This window comes from Sphaerodactylus townsendi, linkage group LG01 (assembly GCF_021028975.2).
Source record: "Sphaerodactylus townsendi isolate TG3544 linkage group LG01, MPM_Stown_v2.3, whole genome shotgun sequence".
In the NCBI taxonomy this organism is placed as follows: Eukaryota; Metazoa; Chordata; class Lepidosauria; order Squamata; family Sphaerodactylidae; genus Sphaerodactylus; species Sphaerodactylus townsendi.
The window spans coordinates 140,291,067-140,304,296 of NC_059425.1; the positions used below are offsets into that span (position 1 = coordinate 140,291,067).

The 13,230-nt window shown below is 45.4% G+C and overlaps 1 protein-coding gene across 3 annotated transcripts in view; it reads left to right on the forward strand.

Annotated features, from left to right (window-relative positions):
• The first annotated feature begins 11,571 nt into the window (after nucleotides 1–11,571).
• COL12A1 (collagen type XII alpha 1 chain) overlaps nucleotides 11,572–13,230 on the forward strand; it is a 151,074-nt gene continuing 149,415 nt past the window's right edge. Inside the window, exon 1 of one of the 3 annotated variants that reach the window (XM_048495759.1) lies at nucleotides 11,572–11,778. The gene's annotated coding sequence lies outside the window, so the exon portion shown is untranslated. Of the gene's footprint in view, nucleotides 11,779–12,006; nucleotides 12,133–13,230 lie in introns of those variants that run through there. The other 2 variants (XM_048495799.1, XM_048495767.1) reach the window with 2 other exon arrangements.

The window sequence follows — 13,230 nt, forward strand, 5'->3', positions numbered from 1 at the left end:
AGCAATATGAGGCCAAGGAATTGAATGTCCTGACAGTGTTCTCAAAAAATGAATCTGTTCTTTTTGCATAAAGTCAGAAAAAGTATCATTTCCTACATATTTATGTATTTCAAACATTTCTATCCTGCAGTGGCGTAGGAGGTTAAGAGCTCGTGTATATAATCTGGAGGAACCGGGTTTGATTCCCAGCTCTGCCGCCTGAGCTGTGGAGGCTTATCTGGGGAATTCAGATTAGCCTGTACACTCCCACACACGCCAGCTGGGTGACCATGGGCTAGTCACAGCTTCTCGGAGCTCTCTCAGCCCCACCCACCTCACAGGGTGTTTGTTGTGAGGGGGGAAGGGCAAGAAGATTGTAAGCCCCTTTGAGTCTCCTGCAGGAGAGAAAGGGGGGATATAATCCAAACTACTCTTCTTCTTAATGTCACATCCTAAAAACAATATGAGGCCAAGGAATTGAATGTCCTGACGATGAACCAGTGAGGGTCCTGCTCCCCCATTGGTGGCCAACATTCGATCCCCTCCTGGCCGTGGGGTAGCAGCGCCTGGGTACTGTTGCTCTGAGGCCCAGCAAAGCCTTCCTGCCTCCCCCAACCCCCAAAAGCCAGCCCGCCTCCCCCCCTCACTCCCAACACCCTGCGGAGCACCTGCTCTGTGGACTTGGCAAAGTCTCCCCATCTCCCTCCCTCAACCTTAACACTCAGCCCAGGCCTATGGAATAGCTGCACTGATGACCCGGCGAAGCCCTCCCCCCTCCCCACAACCATCCCAATTCCCCCTCCACCACCCTAAGCCACACCTTCAACCCTACTGCTCCTTCAAGCCCTCTGCCACCCCAATAATCACCTTCCAACCCTCCCCAACCCCAATCCCTAACTTTTCCACCCTCCTCCCACAAGTCTCACCTTGCCATCTTCCCTACCCCAAGTCTCACCTTGCCACTCTCATGCACTCCAATGCTAACCTTCCAACCCTTCTCCACATTAATACTCACCTTCCAATCCCCCACACCAATGCTCACTTTCCAACCCTCCCTCCACACCCAACCACACCTTCCAACTCTCCCCCACCCAAGCCTTACCTTTCAATCTCCCCCACCCCAAGTCTCATCTTGCCACCTTTGCCCACCAGAACTCTCACCTTTCCAACCTCCTTTTATCCTGAAACCACTCTGTTCCACCTTCCCCCAATTCACATCCCAAACCTCACATTTCAACCCTCCCGCCATCCCAAGCCATTCTGTTCCATCCTCCTGCACCCAAGTCATTCCTCTTCACCCTCCCCTATCCTAACTTCCACCTACCCCAAGCCACACCTGTCCAACCTCTCCCACCCTCAAGCCATGGACCCAGACCAGGTAGGCAGCGAGCATCATGCCAGGACCAAGGGCGGTGGGGGGGGGGGGAGACTACAACCTCAGTAAAGCTCACTGCAGGGGAAGATGCTTCCTCTTCCACCCCTTGCTAGGGCCCGTTGCATCTCCCTTGCATAAATATTTTACCAGAACCAGGGGGAGGAGGGGGAATGGATAGATTGACGTATGCTTAGATTACTGCTTTAGCTTTTGAATACTTCTTTGGGTGTTTAGTATTTGTTTATTTTGAAAGCTATGGAAATGGCAGCAGGGGTGCGGGGAGGAGAGATTTTTTTAGAATCAAAAAGCAGTCCATTCCTTTTGTATACAAGGGTCCAAGGATACTGCCATTCACTTCAAACAGAAGCTTGGATTATTTGCTTAGCTAAATGGCCCTGCTTAGCTAAATGGCCCTGCTAGTAGAGAGACATTTTTGTGCCTGTATGGAAACTGCTGAAACTGTTGAAATTGTGGCCAAGTAATCCCCCTTTACCTCAGCCAGGTCTCTGAGTAGCAGCCTGAAACTTCTCCAAACAAAGCTGTCTTAAAACAGAGACCAGCCCTGTCCTGGCCTGTCTCTATGCTCTGGGGACAATTGTCAGCAAAGCACATAGCTGTTTTGATTTTCCCTCAGCTGTGTGGGGCTTTTTTTGTTATGCTGTAACATAATCTGCAGACTCTCTGAACAGTCATTAAAAGGAGGACAAGGCACCGTTTTCCAAGCTGATGCTGGGATAGCATATGTGTGTGGACAGCTTTTCTCCATAATGAATGTTAATAAAGTATATTCTCGGTTTAGAGAAACACATCTGATAATTGCTGCTACACAGACTTTGACCCCAGATTTTGGTGCAATAGTTCAGAGCAAGTGTCAATTATCAAAGATTGTTAAATGAAAGAAAACACTGGAAGAGTGGTATTTTTAAAACATGTTTGCATTTAAAATAAAATATAATATCATTAGTTGGCTTTGCCTGTGTCTTCTTCAAAGTTGATATCTCCAGTTCCTGGCATTAAATTTTATGGCATAAATAGTCCAACCTGACCAAGTGACATTTATGTCACAGGCCCTCGTAACAAATGACTTTGGCACTCCTGCTCTACAGGGTTGCTATAAGTCAGCTGCAACTTGACAGTACTTTATGCCACGCTCTCTCTCTCTCTCTCTCTCTCTCTCTCTCTCTCTCTCTCTCACACACACACACACACACACACACACACACACACACACACACACACACACACACACTTGCAGTCAGAAGATATAAGAAATTCTTTATACATCTATATATCTAATTCTGATGTTTGCCTCCTGCCTGTGGATACTTAAATCTGCACATAGGGGCATCCTCACCCCCAACAGTTTTTCTACAGACTCAGAGCTGAAACTAAAATTGTAGGCAGGGTTTAAATCCTCCCAATTTTTAAAAGACCATTCCTAGGGAAAGGGTTAGATGGAAAGTACTGCAAGCAGGCCTCCACTCACAAATCAGGACTTTCCTGCCTTCATCTCCAGCCTAATCACACACACACACCCCACATCAGCTCCTGGGAATTTAATAGATCCTCACACTGTGGTAGTGGGACTGTGGAGGGACTTCCGTGAAAGAGAGAAATTGGCCAAAAAGAAAAAGAGAATGCCTTTTCACTAACAGAAATGTCATTCCGCTGACTGTTACCAGTAAAACTAATTCATGGGGTTTTCTTTATGTGCAATTATATACACTTTCTCAGTAGATGTGACAAGCCACTCACTTGGTTCAGGCAATGGTTTGGTACCTTCATGAATTTGTTTTCACTCAAAAACTACTGTCATGCACTACTAGCTAATGAGTTATTTCCTGGTTTGTGGCAAACCTCAATTTGCTAACTATGTTTTGCAGTTGCCTGACATACCAGGAAAGCCAAACCCAATTTGCTATCCTGGTTTTCTGGGTAAGTGCAAACCACAGCTTGCCGTTTTGGATGTGAATATAAACTATGGTTTGCCACAATCCTAACCAATAAAAGGCTATGAGATGGAATGTTGTGATGATGAACCTTGAACCAATCAGCGATCAGGACTCATAAAGTGGTGGCCATTGGTGGCCAACATTCATCCCCTTCCCCGCCTTGGCTGGACCCAGGACCATGCCCCAGCACCCCATCCCGGCCAGTAGAGCAGCAGCACTTTGGTCCTGCTGCTCTGTAAAGCCACAGAAGCCCTCCTGCCTCCCCCCACCCCAACAGGCCACTCTCACCTTTGGCGCAGCAGTGCCTGGGCCTGTAGAAGCCCTCCTGTCTCCTCCCTACCTCAACAGCCCCAGCTGCTAGAGCAGCACCACCTCAGTGCCTGCAGCTCCACAGGCATGGACAACCCTCCCAGCTCCCCCCCAAGCCTCACCATTCCATTCCCCCCACTCCAATGCTCACCTTCCAACTCTACCCCACCCCAAACCATACCTTACAACCCTCCCTATACCCAAGCCACACCTTCTACCCACCCAAGACTTCCCATTCCACCCTTCCACCCCAGGTCTCCCCTTTCTACCCTTCAATACTCATCTTCCAACCCCCTTCACACCTCACCTTTCTGCCCCACCATCCCAAGCCAAACCTTCCAACTCTCCCCCACCTCAAGTTTCAACTTTCAATTCTCCCTCACCCAAGCCAAACCTTCCAACCCTTCCTCACCCCAATCCTCATCTTTCACTTTCAACCCTCCCTCACTTCGACCCACTCCTTTCCACCTACTAAGCCAGAACTTTCTAACCTCTCCACCCTCACCCCCACCAGCCACAGGCCCAGGTAGGTCACAAGTCTTAACACTAGGAGTGGGGGAGGGAGGACTACAGCCACAGTAAAGTGTACTGTAGGGGAAAATGTCTGCTCCCCCACCTTTTGCTGGGGCCCACTGCATCTCCCCCACAATGGGCTTTGCTGCTTGTTAAAAAATAATTAACTTGCAACTTGTAAGGACACAGTTAAGAGGGAGGGATCATGCAAGGGAGTCTGAAGATTCTGCCAGCCCTGTTCACCAAGACCAGGGGTCTGCAACCTGCGGCTCTCCAGATGTTAATGGGCTACAAATTCCATCAGCCCAATTGGCAATGCTGGCAGGGGCTGATGAGAATTGTAGTCCATGAAAATCTGGAGAGCCGCAGGTTGCAGAATCCTGACCAAGACCATTGTTGCATCTGAACCAAGCCACTATGTGGGGAACACCAGATTAGACTGAGAAATGAAGTATTTAAAATATCATTTCTGCTGGCTTTTTCATTGAAGTCGTGGACGTTAAAGGTAGAAGCCAGCAATGTTAAAATGCCCAGTCATGGCCAATAAAACTTAAATATGCTGGGTTGGATCCAGATGTATCTATTCAGTAGAATAAGACTTTCTTGCTGCAGCTCAAAGTATTCCTCAAAATGCTGCATCTGAGAGACAGGAAACCCTCTAAATTAGCATGAGGGGTCAATATCTGTAGTAGAAGGAAGGATTCAGCAAATACCTCTTACTGGAAATATGCCACTGGATCCAACCCATCAAGCAATCCAGTACAAACATTAATTTTTAAACCAATCAGTAAGGAATTATTCCTGAAGCCATAAGAAATACTTCTGCCCTGCCCAACACTGCCTGTGTGGAGAATTCGTGTTCCAGTAGTCCTTATATAGCTTTGGGGAGATCAAGAGTTTTGTTTAATGAAAAACAGAATTCAGTGGTTCCCTATGGAACTGAGCTTTGATTCCCCCTCCCCCAACAATTAAAACATTGGAAACAAGTTTATAATGGAAAGACTGAACTATACCTCATATTATCTGTGGCTGTGTATTTCTAAATGGAAATTCATGACCAAAATATTTTACTGATCCGTGCTCAATGGAAAACTTGAATGCCGCATGAGCCGTGCCTACTTTTATCATGTTCATCTTTCCTGCTTAAAATGCCATGTATGGGACAAACTGCAAAATATTGTTTGGACTCTCATCTCACTGGAATCACTGTACTTGGTTTTCAAGAAAATACAATCTAGGTCAATCTGAAGCAAAGCTTTTAGAATTCCTCTGTGTAGAAAGTGCTTTATGTGCGCTCTGCTTACTATAGTTCATATTTTTAATAAACAAAAATAGTTGCCAAGGCAGTTCCTCAAAATTCTGTTTCAGTGAAGTCTCCGTCAAGGCACAATGGGGGGATGGCTGGCTTTTCCCTCACCTTTCTCTGGTCTTGTTGACAGAAGTTGGATATAAATATTTTAAGTACACTATTGCAGAAGAACAGAGAGTTTCAGCAGTGAACATTTTGGACTTTTAATTTGTCAAATTCAAGGATTTCAACAATGCCATACTAGCAGGTAGAGCAGATACCTGAAGTTAAAGGCAAAAGTACTAGGCCAGCTGGACTTTGTGAAACTGGCAGATGTGCTCATTCGGCAATATAGATTTTCACACATTTTAGATTCTGGTGACTGTAAGAATAGCAAAGGATTTTGCTGAGTCCTATAATACATTTTAAACTTATTTTCCTAAACAATGTGTCTCTTTTTTAAACAGCATAAGGGATGAGAGGCTAAATTTGTTGCTTCTCTTTTCAAAGTTCATAAATGTTATTCTTTAGTGATCTGAAAACAAAGTGTGCTGCCACAGACATGGTCCAAAAAGCTCTCTGGCCTTTTTCTATTAATGGAATTGTTTTTGCTGTGTTTTGTTTCCCAGGCTTTTAATTTATGAGTTTGTTGGTGTATTGCTTTCAAAGCATCAACCAAAGGAAAGATCAGATATAATAGCCAGATGACGTGATAAATTGTCACTAAGGGAAATATTGTTTCACTTAAAACAAAATCTACCACCCGTTCCTGCAGTATACACATCTCATCTAGTTAATGCTGAAAAATTAAGCTAACACAGGAAGTTTTTTATTTAATTATTTAACAACCATCATTTTAGGTAAAGGCAGAGGACAGTTGACACGTTTCCATTCTAAGGATGGAATGAAGGTGTCTGAAAAGGCTCCAATGCACATGCCATTCTTGTTTGCTTTGGCTATTTTGGAAAGTTGTTAAAATATTCTAAAAAGGTAGGGCACCAAAAGACATTGCTCCTTTTTTTCTCTTCTGTTCTGCAAAATAGTCACTACAGAGGAGACAATAAAAAACATAGTTACCGTAGTAAAAGTGAGGTGTGTAATAAGGTATATATCCCTCTGGGTTACTACCGGTACATTAGTGTTGGTGCCACAGAAGTCAAATCACAGTAAAAAAGAACAGAGTTTGGATTTATACCCCACTTTTCTCAATGGTAAGTGGCTTACAAACTCCTTTCCTCTCTCCACAACAAACATCTTGTGAGATAGGTGAGGCTGAGAGGGTGTGACTGGTCCAAGGTCACCCAGCAGACTTCATGTGTAGGAGTGGGGAATCAAACCTGGTTCTCCAGATTAGAGTCCACCTCTTGTAATCACTTCACCACAACTACAACAAACAAGTGGGGACCTGCAAGAAACTTGCCAGGAGGGAGCATTACCCTCACCTTTGCTTCCTCCCTTTTTCTCTTGCTTCTCTGCTGCTCACTCATTTTTCATCTCCTTTTACTCTTCTCTCTCTTTCTGACACACTATTTTAGCTCTTTCTGTCTCTTTCTTTCTGCTCTGTTACCCAAGCTTTCTCTTTCTGCTGCTCTACCCCAGCTCTCTTTCTAATCTAGAAACCAGGTTTGATTTCCCAGTCCTCCACCTGAGTGGCGGGTGCTTATCTGGTGAACCAGATGTGTTTCTGCACTCTTACATTCCTGCTGGGTGACCTTGGGCTAATACAGTTGGACCTTGGGCTAATTCAGTTTCAGACCAGTTTTTTTGTGATTAAGCATATGAGATGCATAAATTAAGAATATGAAATACGTAAAACTGAAATTTAGATTAATAATTTAAATAAATGTTCTAGACACTGTTTTCTGAATAGTAAGGAAAATGTTGGAGTCGTGTTTGCTCCCTTCAAGTACTTTCATAGGTAGCAAAACCAACTTTCAATATGTTTATTTGAAAATGAGACTCAGATTTTGATGCAACATTTCCACATGTGTGGTTTAGGACTGCAAACTCTTATCCAAGATCCAAGCAGACTACAGTGTGTTGGTAAATGTTTGTGCATTTCAGGAATGCTTTTTGAACAGTTCACAATGTACTCAAGATTCACGTAGGCACACTGTAAACAGAACAGAATAGTTCTTAGGGAAGTTAAATAAATTTTGTTAGACGATAACTGAATGACTGGAAAAAATCCCATTTTTAACCACAAATAGAACCCAATATACAACCAGTTGCACTGAAATAACCCCAAGTTTATTTGTCTGGTAAAGTGTCCAGTCCAGTGGTCTTCAACCCCTGGGCTAGGATCCTGTGGTGGACTGTGAAGTCCCTCTGCCGAACTGTGAGCTGTTGTTGAGTTGCCTTTTGGAACCATCACTGAACAAAGCAAAAGAAGACTATGCTGCCCAGCAGTCTTTGCGTGCATACTCTCAGGGGTGGAGAGGGTTTGTCTGTGACTCCAACTTGTGGCTTGCTCCTCATTATGGTATACCTCTCTGTTTCCTGCCCCTGGCTGTATGCCCCCCCGCCCCCTTGGCACTATGCCACGGATACCTGAGATTGTCAACATTCAAGTGCTGGCTGGAGATCTCCTGGAATTACAACTGATCTCCCAGGAACAGAGACAAGTTCTCCGGGGGGGGGGGGGCGGGACGGGGGGGGGGGCAGCAGCTTTGGTGTGTGGAGTTTGTGGCATTATACCCCATTGAAGTTTCTCCAAAACCCTGACTTCCTCAGGCTCTTCCTTCAAAATCTCCAGGAGTTGGAGAACTCCAGGAGTTCTGTGAAGACTACTGATCTAGTGGTTGAAGGTTGAGGCAAAAAAGAGGTAACTGGTGTTTTTTTTGTCATAATAACAATGAGATTTCTAGTATTAACTTAATCTTAAAATATTGATAAGAAGGAAGTGGGAGTACTAATGCATGACACGCACGTGGACACTAGATATTCTAAAGAATTAGAACACTGTTTCCCAATAGATAATTTCCAACACCAAAATTAAATTTATTGAATGTTTTAAAAAACATATACGTCATCAGTTTCACTCTAGAAGGCATCCAAAGTCACTCACAATAATTTCAAAATACACAACCAATAATACCCTATATACAATCCTAGAGTATTGTTCAATGAATGTCCTGTATTATACCATTACATTTTTTCCTCTTTCTGTTCTCTGTAATCTGCCTTGAGTCTTGAGAAAGGCTGGCTATGAAAGGAAGGGAGGGAGGGAGGGAGGGAGAGATGGGAGCTAAGTAAGCCTAATCTGTGATGGAATTCCATTACTGTAGAAAGATGGGAGAAAGCAATGAAAAGGCTCTGCTTTTCAAAATGGCAGTAAAAAGCTCCATGGCACAGAGTGATAAGCTTCAATAGGGCATCCCACGCTCTGCTCACACCCTGAGTTTGATCCAGTCAAATGTCAGAAGCTAGCCAGTCCAAGGTCGATCCATCCGTACATCGTTCTGGGGCCGGTTAGATGAATCGCCTGCTTGCTGGGGGTAAACAGTTGGGGCAGGCAATGGCAAACCACCCTGTAAACATAGTCTGTCAAGTAAATATCACAATGTGATATTACCCCCTGTGTCAGTAATGACCCAGTGCTTGTACAGGGGGATCACCTTTACCTAACCCATGGAGGTAAATCTTGAAACATCTGTTAGACTGCTGCCCTTGGTGAATAATAAACAACAGAATTTGATTATTTGAAAAAGAGGAAGCCGATGTAGGGCATAAACTAGAAGAACTCTTACAATCTGGAGTTGCATGTTTTAAAGCAAGAGATGTGAGATTTATCATCTCATATTTTTGTGTAGTACTTACGCAAATGTATGTCAGGAGAAAAATAAAATTGACGTTCATAGACTGGCTGCTTAGTGAGCTTAAATGTGTTATTTACATTGATAGAAGGAAAGAGAACAAAAATCTTATTAGGGATTTAGTAGTTAAAGGTATTTAATAATTTATTACTATGGAAAATGAGGGTTCTGCAAAGTGCATTAGAGCAGTACCAGACAGCTGAATTTGTGGTATGTTCCTATGAGCAGCTGACTGATTTCCAAGGTGTCTGGAAATCTTACGGCATGTATTCTCTGGACAAAGCTCTTCTGGTCTTTCCTCAGCCATCCTGAATTGATCTGAAATTAGCATTTCCAGGGTCACTTAGACATGGGTTGTTTGACCTGACTTGGATACTGTTGAAAAACAGAGATTTCTCTCCACAACATCAGAGTGCTTTTGTGCACCTCCCAGGGCTCCTCCATCTTTCCTGTAATCTTTCCAAAACCTGCTTTGTTGCCATACTTAGGGGAAAAAACGTAGCAAAGCCTGGATGGAATCCATGTGAATAGGAAGGTCTGCATCTTCCCAGTTGTGTTCACGTAAACACCCTGTTTTCCTGTTCCAGTTGCTGGGACAGCCACCTCTCCCCACCCCCACATCACCAGATCTGTACAGGTAGATCTGTACAATTTTGCACAATTGTTGTGCAAAAGATGCATTATAGGTTGAGAATGATTAAAGACTAAGGCAGTGATTGGGCTTCTCTGCCTTCTTCTAGTTTGTCAGTCTTTCCAGCCATCCCTTCTCCTATAACTTTTGCTTGTCATATATACTGTATATGTGTGTGTGTGTGTGTGTGTGTGTTTGTGTCTTTGTAGCTGTCCTACCTTCCTCCTGTTGTTTCTTTCATTCCTCCCTCTCCCCTCCAGTTGTCTCCTTCAGGTGCATGAACTTCAACTACCGCTTTCAAGCAGATGTGTCCAGTCTCATTCACACAATAAAGTTCTTCCTGCCCCTTCAGCTGAGTATGATGGACCACATTCCTTATCTTTTCACCCTTAAACCTTTCAGTTGATGAAACCATTAATTCTCCATTTCGTGCTCCTTTCCTTACCTCAAATAAAGCCATAATTTAAAATTCAGCGGAAAGGCTTTTAGCTGGTAGGGAGGGTTTCGTTAGTGAAAATGGGAACCAATCAGTCAAATTTTTATTTTAAGTCATTATTTTAAAATGCAACTGAATTATGGTAGTTTTTTTTTAAACGTGCCATCAAGTCACAGCTGACTTGTGGCAACCCCAGGTAGAGTTTTCAAGGCAAGAGACATTCAGAGGTGTTTTGCTACTGGGTGTCTCTGCATCACAACTCTGGTATTCCTTGGAGGTCTCCCATCCAAATAGCTGGCAGGAATTACCCTGATTAGTTTCTGAAATCTGATGAGATCATGCTAACTTAGAGCTATCCAGAGCAGGACATTTTTTTATTGCCGAGTAATCACTGCAGAGTAACGTGACAGTATTTTTTAACCCCCACTGGTTTTTGAGGCAAATCATGTGTGCTTTTAGCATGCACGCCTAGTACACAAAATCCATTGAACTGTTTACATCAGCAGTTGCTTAATGTACAGAACGACAGAGTCAGCCAGATTTCCAGACGTTCCCCAGGAACAATCTCATGTATGGCCAGAAATGAGAAAGAATGGAAAGGAAAAAAATGCCTGAAGTCTATTAACCAGTTTGACAAATGTTATCTTTGTTGAAGGCTTTCTCGGTCAGCATCACTGGGGTGCTGTGTAGTTTCCGGGCTGTATGGCCATGTTCTAGTAGCATTTTTCTCCTGACGTTTTGCCTGCATCTGTGGCTGGCATCTTCAGGGGATCAGTAGCTGGCATCTTTTTTGTTATCTTTCAGAGTTATCTTTCAGTTATCAGAGTTATCTTTCAGAGTTATCTTTCAGTGTGATTTATCACCTGTCTCACTCTTCCATGTTGCCATTACCCTTTCTTATTATATTTTATACACTCAGTGCAAATGTGTGATGTGCTGTTGGGTTAAAAAGACCCTAGCTATATCTGTCAAGTGACATTTCTGTATCTGTGAACTATTTGTTTTATCAATACCTCACTTTTCTTCTGTCATGGAACTCAAGGACACATATATAATATAATACCCAGGTAGTCTCCCAGAAGTGCTTAGCACCTTCCAACCTCAGGAATAAAGATCTACCTGAAAAAGTAGCGATGTGAGTAACAAAAGGTTTGCGAGAACAAGTCCCATGGCGATGCCAACAGCCACTAGGCTGCGCTGTTGAACAAGGAAAGAATCACGGCAAAGGCTCCCCCTCCTACTTGTAATTCTTTTGCGGGGAGGTTGTGCAGAGGAGGGTTCAAGTCTTTCTGAGCCATGTGCAGCGAGTAAATCCCTTTCCTTGTCTTTGGGAGTTCCTGGGTGTCGTGGGGCTGGGAAGCCAGAACCTCCCCTTCTAAGGGCGGTCGTCGCCTCTCACCTGCAAGAGCGCTTGCGATGCACCAGCACTGGGAATAACCTCCACGTGGACACCAAGGGAGATCGGCCACCCAAGAGCTTTGTACGTGGTCGCTTTGCATGTTCATGGAGGGAGACGATAAGGAATCGGGGAGCCCGTGAAGGGTCCAGGCCCACCCGCCTCGAGAGCCTCTCTCCTATCTCTCCCCATCCCCGGTCTCCTGCGCAGGGTTAGTCTTCCTCGCCAGGCCGGCAGCCGCCTTCCGCCGTGGGGGTGGGAAAGGGGCGCCTCTGCCTTTGGTTAGCGCCTCCGCTGCGTTTCCAGTAGCTCGTGAACTCCAGCCCGGTCTGTGGCCTGCCCGTGTAGGTCGCATCTCGTGTCCTCTGCCCGGTCGGCGCGCTCACTGGCCCTGGCGGCTTCTGCCCCGGGGGTCTGAGAGAAGATTTGCAAAAGCAGGTAAAGTCTGAGCCCGCAGGGGCACCGCCTTCGGACTGCTTCCACTTTCGCTGTGTAGGCATAGGACCGTATGCGGGTCGTGGCGGCGTGTGCGGGCCAGCAAGAGACCCTTGCCCTAAGAAATGTGGGGCGGGGGGCGGGGGGGGGGAGAGGGGAAGTCAGCAGAGAGCGGCAGAGGTGGTCGGTCGGGGGCTCCAAGCCGCGGCGTCCTGGGAATCTGCTGTGGAGCGTGGGCAGATCTCCTCTCCACCTTTGAGCCCCGGGGCTCTTTTTCTCTTTGCCGTCGTGTGGGCGCTACGGTGGCAGATTAGGTCTGGCAAGGATTAGTTGCGCCAATATCCCGTTAACATAGGATAGTAACCATGACGCTGTCTTAAGGGGGATGCTTTTAAATGTGAGTCACAAACGTGGAGAAAAAGAGACCGCGGAGATGCCAAACGTGCTCCTGGGCTTCCGGCATTAAACGCCTTTCTCACGAACATGTTCCCTTCACGTCGAAAACGAGATGTCGGTGGGAAAGGGTCCCGCGTGCGGCTTTTCTGTGTGTGGAGATTTCTTGCTGTTTGGGCAACAACGAAGCGCATGAGCTGGAGCGAGGAGTGGTTCCTCCCTCCCGTAAACTATACGCGGTAAGAACCCGGTAGAGAGGCATAGGACCACACGGAGGAGTTCCTTTATCAGCCTCTGGAGCGTCTCAGAAGTTTGCTCTTTCCCAGGCTAATGCACCCGTGCCCGCCTCTCTTGGTGCTAAGTGCACTTCTGGGGTTCCACAACAAATTATTAATTTGCATATTTAGCAGCGGCTCATGGGTATGTTGTTGAAATGCTCACCATAACTTGAAAACATAGTCCAGGGCACTGACCTTGGAGCCCAGGAACATGGCCCCATCCCTTCGCTTTTAATACATCTAGTCCTGTCTTTTCAAAGTATTGTTAAAATGCTCACCATAACTGGAAAAGATAGTTCAAGGCAGGACTTGGTCTGTTAAAAGCAACATTAAAGTTCCACATCCTGACCCAGCTTTGTAGGTGAACAAGTTGGGGTATTACACTTTGTCTCTTGGCAACTGCCACAGGTGCTCTGGAGGCTTGATTGCC